Consider the following 14,638-nt stretch of genomic DNA (forward strand, 5'->3'; position numbering starts at 1 on the left):
CTCTCTCTACAGGTTTTTGCAAGGCAAATGGGGTTAAGTGGCTTGCCCAAGGCCACAAAACTAGGTAATTATTAAGTGTCTGAGACCGAATTTGAACCCAGGTACTCCTGACTCCAGAGCCGGTGCTCTATCCACTGTGCCACCTAGCCGCCCTCTCCTGCTCTCTTGACTAGCATCATGTCACCGATCTTTCCAGGTTTTTCTGATGTCCACCAGCTCATGGTTTCTTACAAAACAATATTACTCCATCATATTCCTATACCATAATTTGTTCAGCCTTCCCCAATCAATAAGAATCCCCTCATTTTGCAATTCTTACAAAAAGACCTGCTATGACTATTTTTCTACATGTGGGTCTTTCCTCCTTTTTTTTTTATCATCCCTTTAAGATACAGACCTATTAGTGGTATTGCTGGATCAAAGGGTAGGCATGGTTTTTTTGTCCTTTGAGCATAGTGGAACTCAAAGTGTTAAAAATGAATGTTAAAATTGTTTTTATAGGGGCAGCAAGGTGATGCAGTGGTTAGAGCACCAGCCTGGCCTCAGACACTTAATAATTACCTAGCTATGTGTCCTTGGGCAAGCCACTTAACCCTGTTTGCCTTGCAAAAAAAAAAAAACAAAAAAAACTAAAAGAAAAAAATTGTTTCTATGTGGCAGTGCTAGATGGCGCAGTGGATACAGCACCAACCCTGTAGTCAGGAGGACCTAAGTTCAAATCCAACCTCAGACACTTAATAATTACCTAGCTGTGTGATCTTGGGCAAACCACTTAACCCCATTGGCTTGCAAAACCCTAAAAAAAATTAAAAATTGTTTTTATGTAACTGAGAAAAAATAAAATACTAAATCAAAAAATAATTAAGTGAAAAAATGATAGATGAATCCAAATTTTCAGAAATTCAGGTAAAATAATTTTCAAATGGAAAATCAAATCCCTGAAAAATACATGAACAAAATACAAAAATAGGGAATGAATGAGTTGAACCTGCACTGAAAAAATAGAAATAAACTAAAAGGTAGCGTAAAAGAGTGAATATTAAAAATTAGAGGACAAATACATAAACTAGAAACAAAACAACTATAGAAATGATAAAACTAAAAGGTAGTTCTTTGAAAAAACTGATTAAATTGATAAACCTATTTGATTACAAAGAAAACAAAATCAAATCAGCAAAACAAAAGATGACTAAGGTGAAATTACAAAACCAGAAGATATAAAAAAAAATCAGAAACTATTACAATTATATGCCAACAAAACTGAGAACAAATGAAATAGAATATAATAAAATATACAAATACTTAAAATAACAGAGATAATCTGATATTAGAAAAGAATATAAATATAATAAATAGTATAAATATTATTTAATATTGATTAATAATTAAATAATAAATATAAAAAAGAATAAATATAATAAAAAGAATATAAATAGCTATTAAAGAAGTATCCAAGGAAAACAGTTCCTCATCCTGATAAATTCACAAGCAAATTCTTTCAAATTTTTAAAGAAAAAATATCATACCACACAAACAATTCTCAAAAAATGAGAAAGAAAATTCCCTGCAAGACTCACTTTATGAGATGCAGTCTTACTAACCTAAACCAGGGAATGATAAAACATGGGAGGACTACAGGTCATGACCATTAATGAATAATGGTTCAAACGTTTTAAATAAAATCTTCTCAAACATATTGCAGCAATTCATCCAAGAAATCATTCATCATAACCAAGTTGAATTTATATAAGGAATTCAAGAATGATTCAGCATAAGGAAAACAATCCATATAATAATATAAAAAACCATCTAAAACTGCACAATTATCTCAACAGCTATGGAAAAAAGCCTTTGCTAAAATACATGATTCATTTATGTGAAAAGCCATACACAATATAGGAATAGACGGTCCTTTTAATATTATAAAAATCATCTTTATAAAGCAAAAGTAAGAATCATATTTAATAAGAATATATCAGTATATTTCCTAATAAACACAGGCATAAAATAAACATTCCCACTCTTCCCAATACTATTTGATATAGTTCTGGAAATTCTAACAGTAACAGTAAGACAAGAGAAAGAAATAAAAGTCTCAAAGATAGGAAAAGAAAAAAGAAAATTATTCATTTGCTGATGACATCATAATTTGGCATCATGGAAAATCCTACTGAATGAGCAAAGACACTAATTGAAACAATAGCTTCACCATTGTTTCAATTTCAATATACATCAACTAAATTTCTATAGAATAATAATGAAATATAAGAGATAATAGTGGAAAGCAAAACTTCATACCAAATAACTACAAGATGCATTAAATGTCTGGTAAGCAAACTACTAAGTACACAAAAGACTTGTATACATTTAATTGCAAAATGTTCTTTACTTAAATAAAGAACAAGAATAAAGAAAAAAAAGAAGAAATTTAAATAGCTGGAGGAATGTTTAATGTTAATGGCTAAGCCATGCCCATATGATAAAATTGACAATATAGCTTATATCCTAATTAGTGTGAAGAATTGTATTAATCCCATGAATTGGTCATGCTATTTTAATTTGTACTAGTTATTTCCATGGGAAGGAAGCCAGTTAAAATATTTTACATAATCAATGATATAAATTCAAATGCATGCAACTTCTTTGGGAGGGATTTGTTATTTATGCTAACAGAAACCTAGCTGTACAACCAAAGTTAATTCAAACTTTTTTTTTTTTTTTTGCAATGTAGTGGGATTAAGTGGCTTGCCCAAGACCTCACAGCTAGGTAATTATTAAGTGCCTGAGGCCAGCTTTGAACTCAGGGACTCCTGACTCCAGGGCCAATGCTCCATCCACTGGGCCACCTAGCCGCCCCTAACTGAAACTTTTAATGCTATACCAATCAAATTTATAAAACTTGAGAAAATATTTATGAAATTCATTTGGAAAAATAGAAGTTAATAAATATCAAGGGAAATGATTAAAAGAGGTAGAGATGAAGGGAAATAGCAATTCTAGACCTCAAATTATATTATAAAGCAGTAACCACTAAAACCATCTGGTTTGGGTTAAAAAAAATAGTGAAGTAGAATAGAATAGGAAAAGGAGGTAGATAAATGGAACAGCTTTGAAAAGGAATTTCAGAAACAGTGATACCCAATAAGTCAGTGTTCAATAAACCAGAAAAAATAGATTTCTTATGAAAAACTCCCTTTTCAATAAAAACTTTTGGGGAAACTGGAAAGCATTCTAGAAGAAATTACTCTTAAACCAAAATCTTACATCACATTCTAAATAGATATATGACCTTAATATTTAAGATCATGCCATTAAAACGTTAGAAGAGAAACAGATCATATATCTCTCACAACTATGGATAAGAGACAAATTAACAAAACAAAGAATTGAAGGAATTACAAAAGACAAAACATAACTGATTACATGAAATTGAAAAGTCTCTACACAGACAAAATTAATGCATGTAGGAGAAGAAAGAAAGTAGTTAAATGGGAAAAATATTTGTATCAAATTTCTCTGATTTTTAGGGCTTAATGATTTTTGAGAATTCATATATACCCAGGGGTGTGTTTTTAGCATAACTTTCCCAGATGTAGGACTTCTACCTAAAACTAGCATTTGCTCTCCTCCCATACCTCTTTTGCTCTTTAGCACTTGCTAAAGATTAGTGCCTCCTGATAATTTAAATAGATAAAAAGATTTTTTATAAAATCTCTATGGGTAACCAAGATGTCAGAGAGAATCCAGGAAGTTGCCTGAACGCTTCCCAGTTTGCCTTGGAAACAACATTAAATCAAGCCTCCAAATGAATTAACAAGTGACAGAACTCTCAAGAAGACAGAATGAAACTATAAGACTTCAGGAAAGGTCTGTCTCACTTGAGTAAAAGGGGAGTACAGCCCAGTGTAGAAAATGTCCTGGGAAGCCAGCAGGAGACTCTTAAGTACTACACAAATCGGCTACTGAGGTACCTTACTCCTGACTCAGTAGACTAGTGCGTGGCACAGCAGGCCAGCTGTGAGGCTTCCAGCCCCAGGACTGAGGGCAAACTGTGAGATCCAGAATCCCAGCACAAAGGTGCAACCCCAGGACTACTCCAATTAAGTGGGCAAGCCTCAAGCACCTATGTCCTTGGCATGGAAAGTCAGTGACTAGACCCCTGGTACCCAACACAAGAAACCTGAGACATACTCCCTGTGCCTCAGGAACAGAGCTCAACTTTAAAAGTGACTACATGGGATAAAAAAAAGAATAAGAAACAGAAAAGAATCCTGACCGTAGAAAGCTATTATGGTGACAGTGAAGATCAAAACACAAATTCAGAAGTGAAAAACTTTGTCAAAATGCTTATATGTGAAGTCTCAAAGGGGAAAATGAATTGGTCTTGAGCCCCCAAATTCCTCTTGGAAGAGGTACAAAAGGATTTTAAAAATCAAGTAAGAGAGGAGAAGGAAAAGTGAGAAATGAAATGAGACTTATGCAATAAAATTCAGAAAAAAGAGTCAACAGCTTAGAGAAGGAAGAATAAAAATTGCCTGAACAAAACAACTCCGTTAAAAGTAGAATTGGCCAAATGAAAAAGGAGGTACAAAAGCTAACTGATGAAAATAATTCTTTCAAAATTAGCATTAGGCAAATGGAAGCAAAGTGAAAGAATTCATCAAGAGATCCCAAAACAAAAACTCCAAAGAATAGCCAAATTCCAGAGTTCCCAGGTCAAAGAGAAAAAAATATTACAGGCAGTCAGAAAGAAACAATTCAAATATCAAAGAGCCACAGTCAGGATTACACAGAATTTATTAGCTTCAATAATAAAGGATCAAGGGTCTGGGATATATTTAGAAAGGTAAAAAATCTTGGATTACAACCAAGAATCAGCAAATAACCCAAGCAAAACTGAACATACTCTTTCAGGAGAAAAGAAGGATTTTCAGTAAAATAGCTGACTCTCAGACTTTTCTGATTTGAAAAGGTTATAGCTGAATAGAAACTTTGCTCTTCAAATACAAGACTAAAGAGAAGCATAAAAGGGTAACCAGGAGGCAGTTAGGTGGTGCAGTGGATAGAGCATTACCTAGCTGTTTGGCCTTGGGCAAGCCACTTAACCCCATTGCCTTGCAAAAAAACCTTTAAAAATGATATTGTGGGGCAGCTAGGTGGCACAGTGGATAGAGCACCTGGCCCTGGAGTCAGGAGGACCTGAGTTCAAATCCAACCTCAGACGTTTAATAATTACCTAGCTGTGTCTCCTTGGGCAAGCCACTTAACCTCATTTGTCTTGCAAAAACCTAAAAAAGTGATATTGAACTGTTTATATTCCTATATGGGAAGAAAATAATGGTAACTCATGAAAAATTTCTCATTATTAGAGCAGTTAGAAAAGTACACACACACACACACACACACACATACATATAATGTGTGCACATGTATATGTATGCACACATATATAAATGTGAACATATGTATATGTAAGTATGTGTGTGTGTGTGTGTGTGTGTGTGTGTGTGTGTGTGTATGGGGAGAGACAGAACATAGATGTGAGTTGCTTATGAAAGAATGATAGCTAAAAAAATAAAATTAAGGAGTGAGAGAGGAATACCCTGGGAGAAAGGAGGGAAGGGGAGAGATAGTATAGGGTAAATTATCTCACATAAAAGAGGCAAGAAAAAGCTATTACAATGAAGAGGAAGAAGAAGAACTGAGGAGGGGTAACTGAAGTTTTACTCTCATCAGAATTAGCTTAAAGAGGATGTGTCATAAACTCAGTGGAGTATAGATATCTATCTTATATTACAGGATAGTATTTATTTTTAAACAGGAAAATAGGAGAGGAAGTTGATAGGAAGGGGGTGACGAAAGGGAGGGCAGATTGGGAGAGGGGTAGTCAGAAGAATAACACTTTTGAGGTGGGCCAGGGTGAAAGGAGAGAGAAAATAGAATAAATGGGTGTGGGGAGGAATAAGGTGGAGGAAAATACAATTAGCAATAGTAACTGAAAAAATTTTGAAGAAAGTTTCTTTGATAAAGATCTTATTTTTCGAAGATATAGAGAACTCAGTCAAATTTATAAGACTAGGAGACGTTCCCAAATTGATGGATGATCAAATGATATGAAGAGTTTTCAGATGAGGTTATCATCACTGTCTATTGTCATATAAAAATGTTCTCACTATTGACTAGCCATACTCTGATGTACTACTTTATATCTATTAGATTGACTAATAGGACAGAAAAGGAAAATGACAAATGAAGGAGGGGATATAGGGAAAATAAGACATTAAAGTACTGTTTGTAGAATTGTGTACTTATTCATCCATTCTTAAGAACAATTTTGAACTATGCTCAAAGAGTTATGAAACATGTATGTCTTTGATCTAGCAAAACCACTATTAGGTCTGTATCTTAAAAGAGATGAAAAACCAAATGGAATTGGTTTTACAGATATAAGGATATTTGAGGCAGCTCTTTTCTGATATCAAAGAACTGGAAAAAACTGTAATGTGTGATTATGATGGAATGCTATTCTGCTATAAAAAAGGTTAGCAGGATGCTCTCAGAAAAACCTGGAAAGACTTGAATGACCTGATTCAAAGTGAAATGTACTGTGTACAAAATAGCAGCAATATTAATAATTATTTATGGAAAAATTTTAAATAAAATATTTGTTAAAAGATTACAGCAATTTATCTCCAGGATAATACCCTATGACCAGGCAGGATTCATACCAAGAATGCAGGGATGGTTCAATATTAGGAAAACTATCAGCACAACTGATCATATCAATTAAAAAACTAATAAAAATCATTTGATCACTGTTGATTAGAGAAATGCAAATTTAAAACAACTCTTAGATATCACTTCACACCTATCAGATTGGCTAATATTTCCAAAGAAAATGATCAATATTGGAGGGGATGTGGGAAAAGTGGGACACTAATGTTGATGGAGTTGTGAATTGATCCAACCATTCTGGAGAGCAATTTGGAACTATGCCCAAATGGGAATAAAACTGTAAATACCTTTTGATGCAGCAATACCACTACTAGGTCTGGAACCCAAAGAGAGCATAAAAAGGGGAAAAGACCCACATGCAGAAAAATATTTATAGCAGCTCTTTTTGTGGTGGTAAAGAATTAGAAACTGAGGGCATGCCCATCAATTGGGGAATGGTTGAACAAGTTGTTGCCTATGACTGTGATGGAATACTATTGTTCTGTAAGAAATTATGAGCAGGCAGATTTTAGAAAAGTCTGGAAAAACTATATTATAAAATGGCAATCATCAAAACTATTTGGTACTGATTAAGAAACAGAGTGACTGATTAGTGGTTCGGTACATAAGTCATTAGCAAATGACTATAGTAATCTATTGTTTGATAAACACAAAGACTCCAGATTTTAGAATATGAACTCACCATTTGACAAAAATGCTGGAAAACAATAGCACACAAACTAGGTATAGACCAACATTTCACATTCTATACCAAGATAAGATCAAAGTGTGCACATTATTTTTAGACATAAACAAATTAGGAGAATAAGAAATAGGTTACCTGTCATATCTATGAAGAGGGGAAGAGTTCAAGACCAAATAAGAGCTAGAGATCATTATGAAATGAAAAATGAACAATTTCGATTACATTAAATTAAAAAGCTTTTGCATAAACAAAATCAATGGAACTAAAATTAGAAGGAAAGCAGAAAACTGGAGAACATTTTTTTCACAGTCAGTATTTCTGAGGAAGGCCTCATTTCTCAGAGATATAAGAAATTGAATCAAATCTATAAGAATAAAAGTCTTTCCAAATGATAAATGGTCAAATGATATGAACTGGCAGTTTTCAGATGAATAAATAAAAACTATCTATAATCATGTGAAAAAATACTCTAAATCACTATTGATTAGAGAGATGAAAATTAAACAACTCTGAGGTACTGCCTCACTACTCCCAGATTATTTAATATGACAAAAAAGGAAAATGATCAATGTTAGGGAAGATGTGGAAAAATTGGAACACTAGTACAGTGCTGGTGGAGTTGTGAACTGATCCAACCAGTCTGTAGAGCAATTTGGAATTCTGCCAAAAGTTTTTGATGCAGCAATACCACTACTAGGTCTGAATCCCAAAGAAAGCATAAAAAAGTGAAAAGATGTCATATGTACAGAAATATTTATAGTAGCTCTTTTTGTGGTGGCAAAGAATTGGAAACTGAGGGCATGCACTTCAATTGGGAAATGGCCAAACAAGTTGTTGCCTATGAATGTGATGTAATATTATTGTTCTATAAGTAATGATGGAAGATTTCAGGAAACCTTGGAAAGACATGAACATGTTAAATGAATTGAGCAGAATCAGAAGAATATTGTTCATAGTAAAAGAAACATTGTTTGATGATTAACTATGATAGACTTAGTTCTCAGTCATACAATGATCCAAGACAATTCCACAAGATGCATGATGGATAATACTAATCACATTTAGAGAAAGAACTATGGAGTCTGAATGCAGATTGAAGCATATTATTTTCACTATTTTTTGGTTTTTGTTTTTTTTCTCATGCTTTTTCCCTTTTTTCTCCTTCTTATACAACATGAATAATGTGGAAATGTGTTTAACATGATTAAACATTTATAACATATCAGATTGTTTGCTTTCTTACAGAGGAGGGATGTAAAGGAGAAAGGGAGAAAAATGTGGAACTAAAAATCCTACAAAAATGAATGCTGAAAACTATTTTTACATTCAATTGGAAAAGAAATAAAATGATATTGAGGAAAACACTCTATGGGCAGAAGGGTCTCTCTTACTTTTTTATTTAAAACTCTCAAATAAATCAATCCACAATAGTTTATGATGTGCCTACCCTGTACCAGGCAAGAAAGGGAGAATAACATAGAAAACAGGCATTAAAGCTAGAAGGACCTGGGTTCAAGTCCTTTCTCTGACTCACACTAGCTTTTTGACCTGGGACAAGCCACTCAATCTTTCATTGCTTTAGTAAACTATTCAGGCTGTTCCAAAAGTCTTAGTGAAGTTCGAAGATATTAAAGCTTAAAACTTGCACAGGGACTTCCTGAATAAAAAATTAAACTGCAGAGATGTAAGTTTGCTGGTAGAAAGCATTCTGTCATTTGAGTATACAATGAAATCACACAAATGCAGTTGATATTCCTATAGTTAGGTGCTGAGAATACATATAAAATAAATAAATAAACAATATCTTCTTGAAAAAAATATTATATTTGAAGATATTTGTATCTCTTAGCACCTCTCAGTGCCTAGTCTATGCAGAAAGTTTGTTAATTGATTGGTTCTCTAATAATATTACTCAATATCTAATATTATTTATTTATTAATATTATTTATTATATAAATGTATTTATATATTATTTTAAAGGACTTTGCTATAAATCACTGTACACATCTATAATCTCACTGAGAGTCATTCTGCCCACCCCTACCCCCAGCCATTTGAAGGAAGGCATTTTGTGAGGAAAAATCTAAAGACTAGAATGGAACATAGGATGATAGCTCTACAACTGGAAGGGACCTCAGAAGTCATGTAGTTCAACCACCTCATTTTAAAGAGACGTAAACTAATGCCCATGGAAGTTAAATTATTTCCTGGGAATCACACAGACAGTGACAGAAGCAGTATCTGAACCCATAACCTCTGACCCCAAATCCAGTGCCTGTTCCACAGTACCCACCCTTATTGCCACATTTCTGCTTGCCTTTTCTGAGCCCCACCAATCTATGTCTTGATATCAAGTATTGCTTTTAAAACTCATTTTCTAATTTGGTGAAGTGGTCCATCATTGATACAAAGGTGAGAGGACCTAGAAAGAGAGCAAATCCATCTAGTTCTAGGAACTGAATTCAATCAACATTCATGGGGGGGGTGGTAATGCTGTTATATTAATCTCCAACCTCTATCTCCTCCCCAACTCTTCCTGGAGCCTAAAACTATAGAGAACAGGCAGTTAGTAGGTACTTGATAAAGGATGTGTTTTTCTCCCAACAATGAATCAACTTAAAATCTAATAAATGAGAAACATCACACCCAGAATTTGTTCATCAGCTACTCATCACTTCCTTAAATTTTTTGAGCCTAAGAACATATCTCCTTGTTGTCCCTGCTCTTCCATGTACACAAATGTTTTTACAGTGTTTCTTCTTTGATCCTCAAATACATGAAAATGTTTGGGCCTTCAGTCCCCACAGCTAGGGTGAAGTTTTCTTTGGTCAGTGTCCTTCCATCAAAAAAAATCTTTGAACATAAAATTAACATTAGAATATAACACTTTTGGGTGAAATTCACACCAGCTCTTTATTAAATATAACAGATTAGCAGTCAATGCTTTTGTGGGTTTAGAGATGGGAAAACCAATAGTCAATGGCATTTTGGTTGATATTTTTGTCATTTTGTTCATAACAACAGTCTGAAAAATGAGCTTTTTTCTAGAAAGTGTTTACAATTTGCGTTCAGATTTTATAGATAATTTGTTGTTTTGCTCTTTTATTATGTCTCTTGGGCTTCTGATGTCCTCTGTCTCTAGATTATGGAAAGGATAAGAAGGATATTATATAATATATAAATTACATAAAAATATAATTTATATAAGACTGGCAAACTGAATTTATTCCAAGAATATCAAGGCATTATCCTACCATGTCAGCTGAGTACCTCTTTGAGAACTGCATGAATATTGTTAAATCTAGATTGTGTATCCAAAAGAAGAAAGGAACTATCTAAAAGATCGTAATTGAATCAGTGATAATTAAACTTTTGCTGTTTAAAATTACATTATATTCATATTATTTTAATTGGCTACCATTTCTAACTGTAAAAAGAAGTAAACCCTCCCTTATTCCCAATGTATCCCAAGATCAGCTCCTAAGATGAAGTAGGATTTCTCATTCATAGGTTTGGCAGGCTATAAACACTGTTTACAAGTTGCTCATGTGACAGCATACTTACAATAAATTTCAATAATCTTTTGTGAGGTAATGAAGATTTTTATTTAATCTTTTGATATCGTCCATAGTCTGAACTGTTCTGAAAATACTTTTAAACCTCTCATTTTGGTAAAAGGCAAAGTTGGAGGTAAAGGAAAAAATTCCTTCACGATAGAGTATTATGTAACAAGCAGGAAGCCAAAGAATTCAGTTCAGGCTAATAAGCATCTACATATAACTTTGTATTTGGGGGAAATTATTTTTTTTCTTAAAATTTCAAAAATAAAGTGATTCTTTACACGTTTAGCCTTAGAGTATCTAGAGAGATAAAAGTAACCAAATGAGATGAGGTATAAGAGAGCTTGAGCCAATGGATATACCCCTAACTTTGGAATCAGAAAGACCTAGATTCAAATCCTACCTGAGACTCTTTCCATCTTCATGATCTCAGGTAAGTCATTTCAACTCCCTTGGCCTCTGTCAAATGGAGAGGTTAGAATAGATGGTCTCTAAAGTCCTTCTAGAACTAAATCTGTGACAATAAACCCATGGACCCATTTAGTCACATTTAAATTCTTAAGCCAGGGATGATTGTTGGAGAGGGAAATGAGGCAGTAGGTGGAATAGACTACACATTTGAGAAGCTTGGCAATGACTGAAAGGAAACAGGGACAGCTTTGTTCATAATGAAGAGACTCAGTGGGAGGGAGATGGAAAACGTTGCCCCATATCAGGATCACTGAAATTGGAGATGCAGGAGTTGGATTCAAATCCCAGTTCTTCTACTTAATATAATGAATAATGAATAATTGCCTCACTTACCCTGTGATACTGCAGGTTAATATACTTGACACCTAGATAAATGCTTTTCTGCATGCCTAATTTAGCAATAGTTATATCTTAGTCAATCTTGTGATATTTATTTTATAATTTTCCTTCAAATTTAAGAATTGTTATTAAAATAATCCAGTGTTTTCCTTTTATTTATTTCTTCTAAGATTTGTTCTTGTGAATGGGTAACAGGTATTCATTGGCTGAAATCAGCTCAATGCTGTCTCTACTGCTATTGAATCTAAGCCTATGGCAGGTGACCTTTTAATAGGGGGGAAGGCATGTAACAGGCAGTGTAATAGGCAATTTTAGTGGGGATTATTTAATATGAATTAATTATGAATTAATATGAATTCATAATAATGCTGAAGGAATTCATAACCTACTTCACTTCATAAATCCATTTCTTTTGACTCCATTCTACCTCCATTCACACTAGCTAAATGTGTATTAGGTGCGTCACATAAATTCAAATACAGTAAATCTAGGTTTTAAAATGAACCAAAGTGTAATACCATAGTTTGGACACGTGAGGTCCGACTAAAAGTGTAATATCTGAGGTGACCACAAGATGGTGGTGTTATTGTTACTCTTCCCTGTTATTCTGATTCTGGACACAAGATGTCACCAAAAGACTGGGTTAAAATTTTAAATGTCAATCTATGAAAAAAAGTGTTTATTAAGCCCTTATTGTCCGTCCCTATGTTGAGGGCTGGGGACATAAAGACAAAACTGAAACATCCCCTGCTTGTATCCTATTAATATGGAACATAAGCGTTTATTTATCAATATATACAAAATATAAATAAAATGAAAATTCACTGAATGAAACACCTGAGGAGATAATAAAAGACCTCATCTAGGAGGTATCCCATGAACTGAGTTTCAAAAAAAATTTGGACTTCTGGTAAGCAGACGTCAGGATGGAATGTGTTCTAGGAGGTGTGGCAAGGTCCTAGAAGAACAAGGGAGGCAACAGCTGGAAATCAAAGGATGCTCATCCCTGCTAGTAGCACTTCTCCCAGCATGATGCAAAAGGCAAAACAAACTCTTCTTTTCTGGTTTCCAATTCCTATTGTCCTCCAAAGTCAAACTAACAAATTGATGGCCTTTGTGGTCATTTGCCCATTTCCATAGCAATGGTGTGGGAAGAGGGGTTTCATTCTAATGATGGCTTCTCTTCCCAAATTCATACTTAAGAGATGAACAAAGTACTAAAGCCAGTAATTGCTTCCATTGTCTTTTCTGATTCTCCACCTTTCAAAATTATTCTCTTTCTCAAATAAAAAAAAAATCGTAGTCCACAATCTGGAGAGAATAAATAGCTATGTATAAAATAGATAGAGTTGAAGAAAAGTAAACATAAGACAAGAAACTTTAAACAGATGGAAGAGTTTGACAGGGGACCAGGAAAGGGCTGTTTTTATATTGTTGTGGTACAAATATTTGTCGTAGTGCAGCTGTGACAGTGTGGATTATGATGAAGGTATGGCAATGATAGTATAGATGTGAAAGTGACAAATGATATCATTATATGGTGACAATGATTATGGTGATGTGACTACCATATTGGGCATGAGCAAATCAAGGCCTAGTGGAGAGTTGTTCTTGAAACTAGGAAGACTAGGTTCAACTACCTCCTCTGATACACACCAGCTCTATGACCCTTTACAAATTATTTAACCTTTGAGTAACATTGGCAATTCTTTAGGGAGTTACAGAATAGTTGCTGACCTTCATTGATAGATTAGCCTCACCTAGGAATTAGGTGTTAGGGGCTAGGAATACAAATCTAATCAATGCAATTCCTATTTGCAAATAACTTACATTCCTACATATTTGTTTCCCTAGAGCCTGCTATGACACCTGACACGCAGTAGGCACTTGATAAATATTTTTTGATTATTCTTCTAATAATATTAATTGTTAGAAGTATATTATAATAATTTAACAATTATTTCATATCCATAATCTCATTTTATCTCCCTTCTCCAAAACCCTATAAATTAAGCCATTTTCCAGATGAAGAAACTGATTCTTCATGGTTTGCTCAAAATCATGTAGCCAAGAAAGACTGAACAGAACTAAAACTCAAGTCATCTGATTTCAAATATAACATTATTTGCACCAACTAGGTGAAGTTAGAATAATTAATCACAGATCAATCACCTACATATCAATCTTGCTTTCATGCTTCAAGATAATTTGTCTCCTTCCTAGCTTTTCATCAACTTCTATGTATTCACTCCAACACTGAGTGCCACAAATCTTTTTATATAGCCGTCATATCCATAGTCATTCATGTCCATATTTTGTTCAACAAATACTCATTATATGAGTGATATCACTCATGTAATGATTATTTGTTTTTTTAAGAAAGATTTTATTTTGAGTTTTACAAATTTCCCCCATTCTATCTTCACTTCCCCCCTCCCCCACAGAAGGCATTCTGTTAGTCCTTTACCTTGGTTCCATGTTATACATTGATCTCAGTTGAAGGTGATGACAGAAAAATAATATCCTTAAGAAAGAAAAACAAAGTATGAGAAAGTAAAATTACATAATAAAATAGGGTTTTTTTTTCTAATTTAACGGCAATAGTCTTTGGTCTTTGTTCAAAGTCCATAATTCTTTCTCTGGATGCAGATGGTATTCTTCATTACAGATAACCCAAAATTGTCCCTGGTTGTTGCACTGAAGGGATGAGTAAGTCCATCAAGGTTGACCATCACCCCCATTTTTTTTTATTTTCAACATTTGCTGATTTCTTTTTTTTATTATTACCAACTTTTGGCTTTTATTTTTTAAATTTGATATTTAATTTCTCCCCAATTACATGTAAAA

This window comes from Macrotis lagotis, chromosome X, assembly GCF_037893015.1.
Source record: "Macrotis lagotis isolate mMagLag1 chromosome X, bilby.v1.9.chrom.fasta, whole genome shotgun sequence".
Taxonomy (NCBI): Eukaryota; Metazoa; Chordata; class Mammalia; order Peramelemorphia; family Peramelidae; genus Macrotis; species Macrotis lagotis.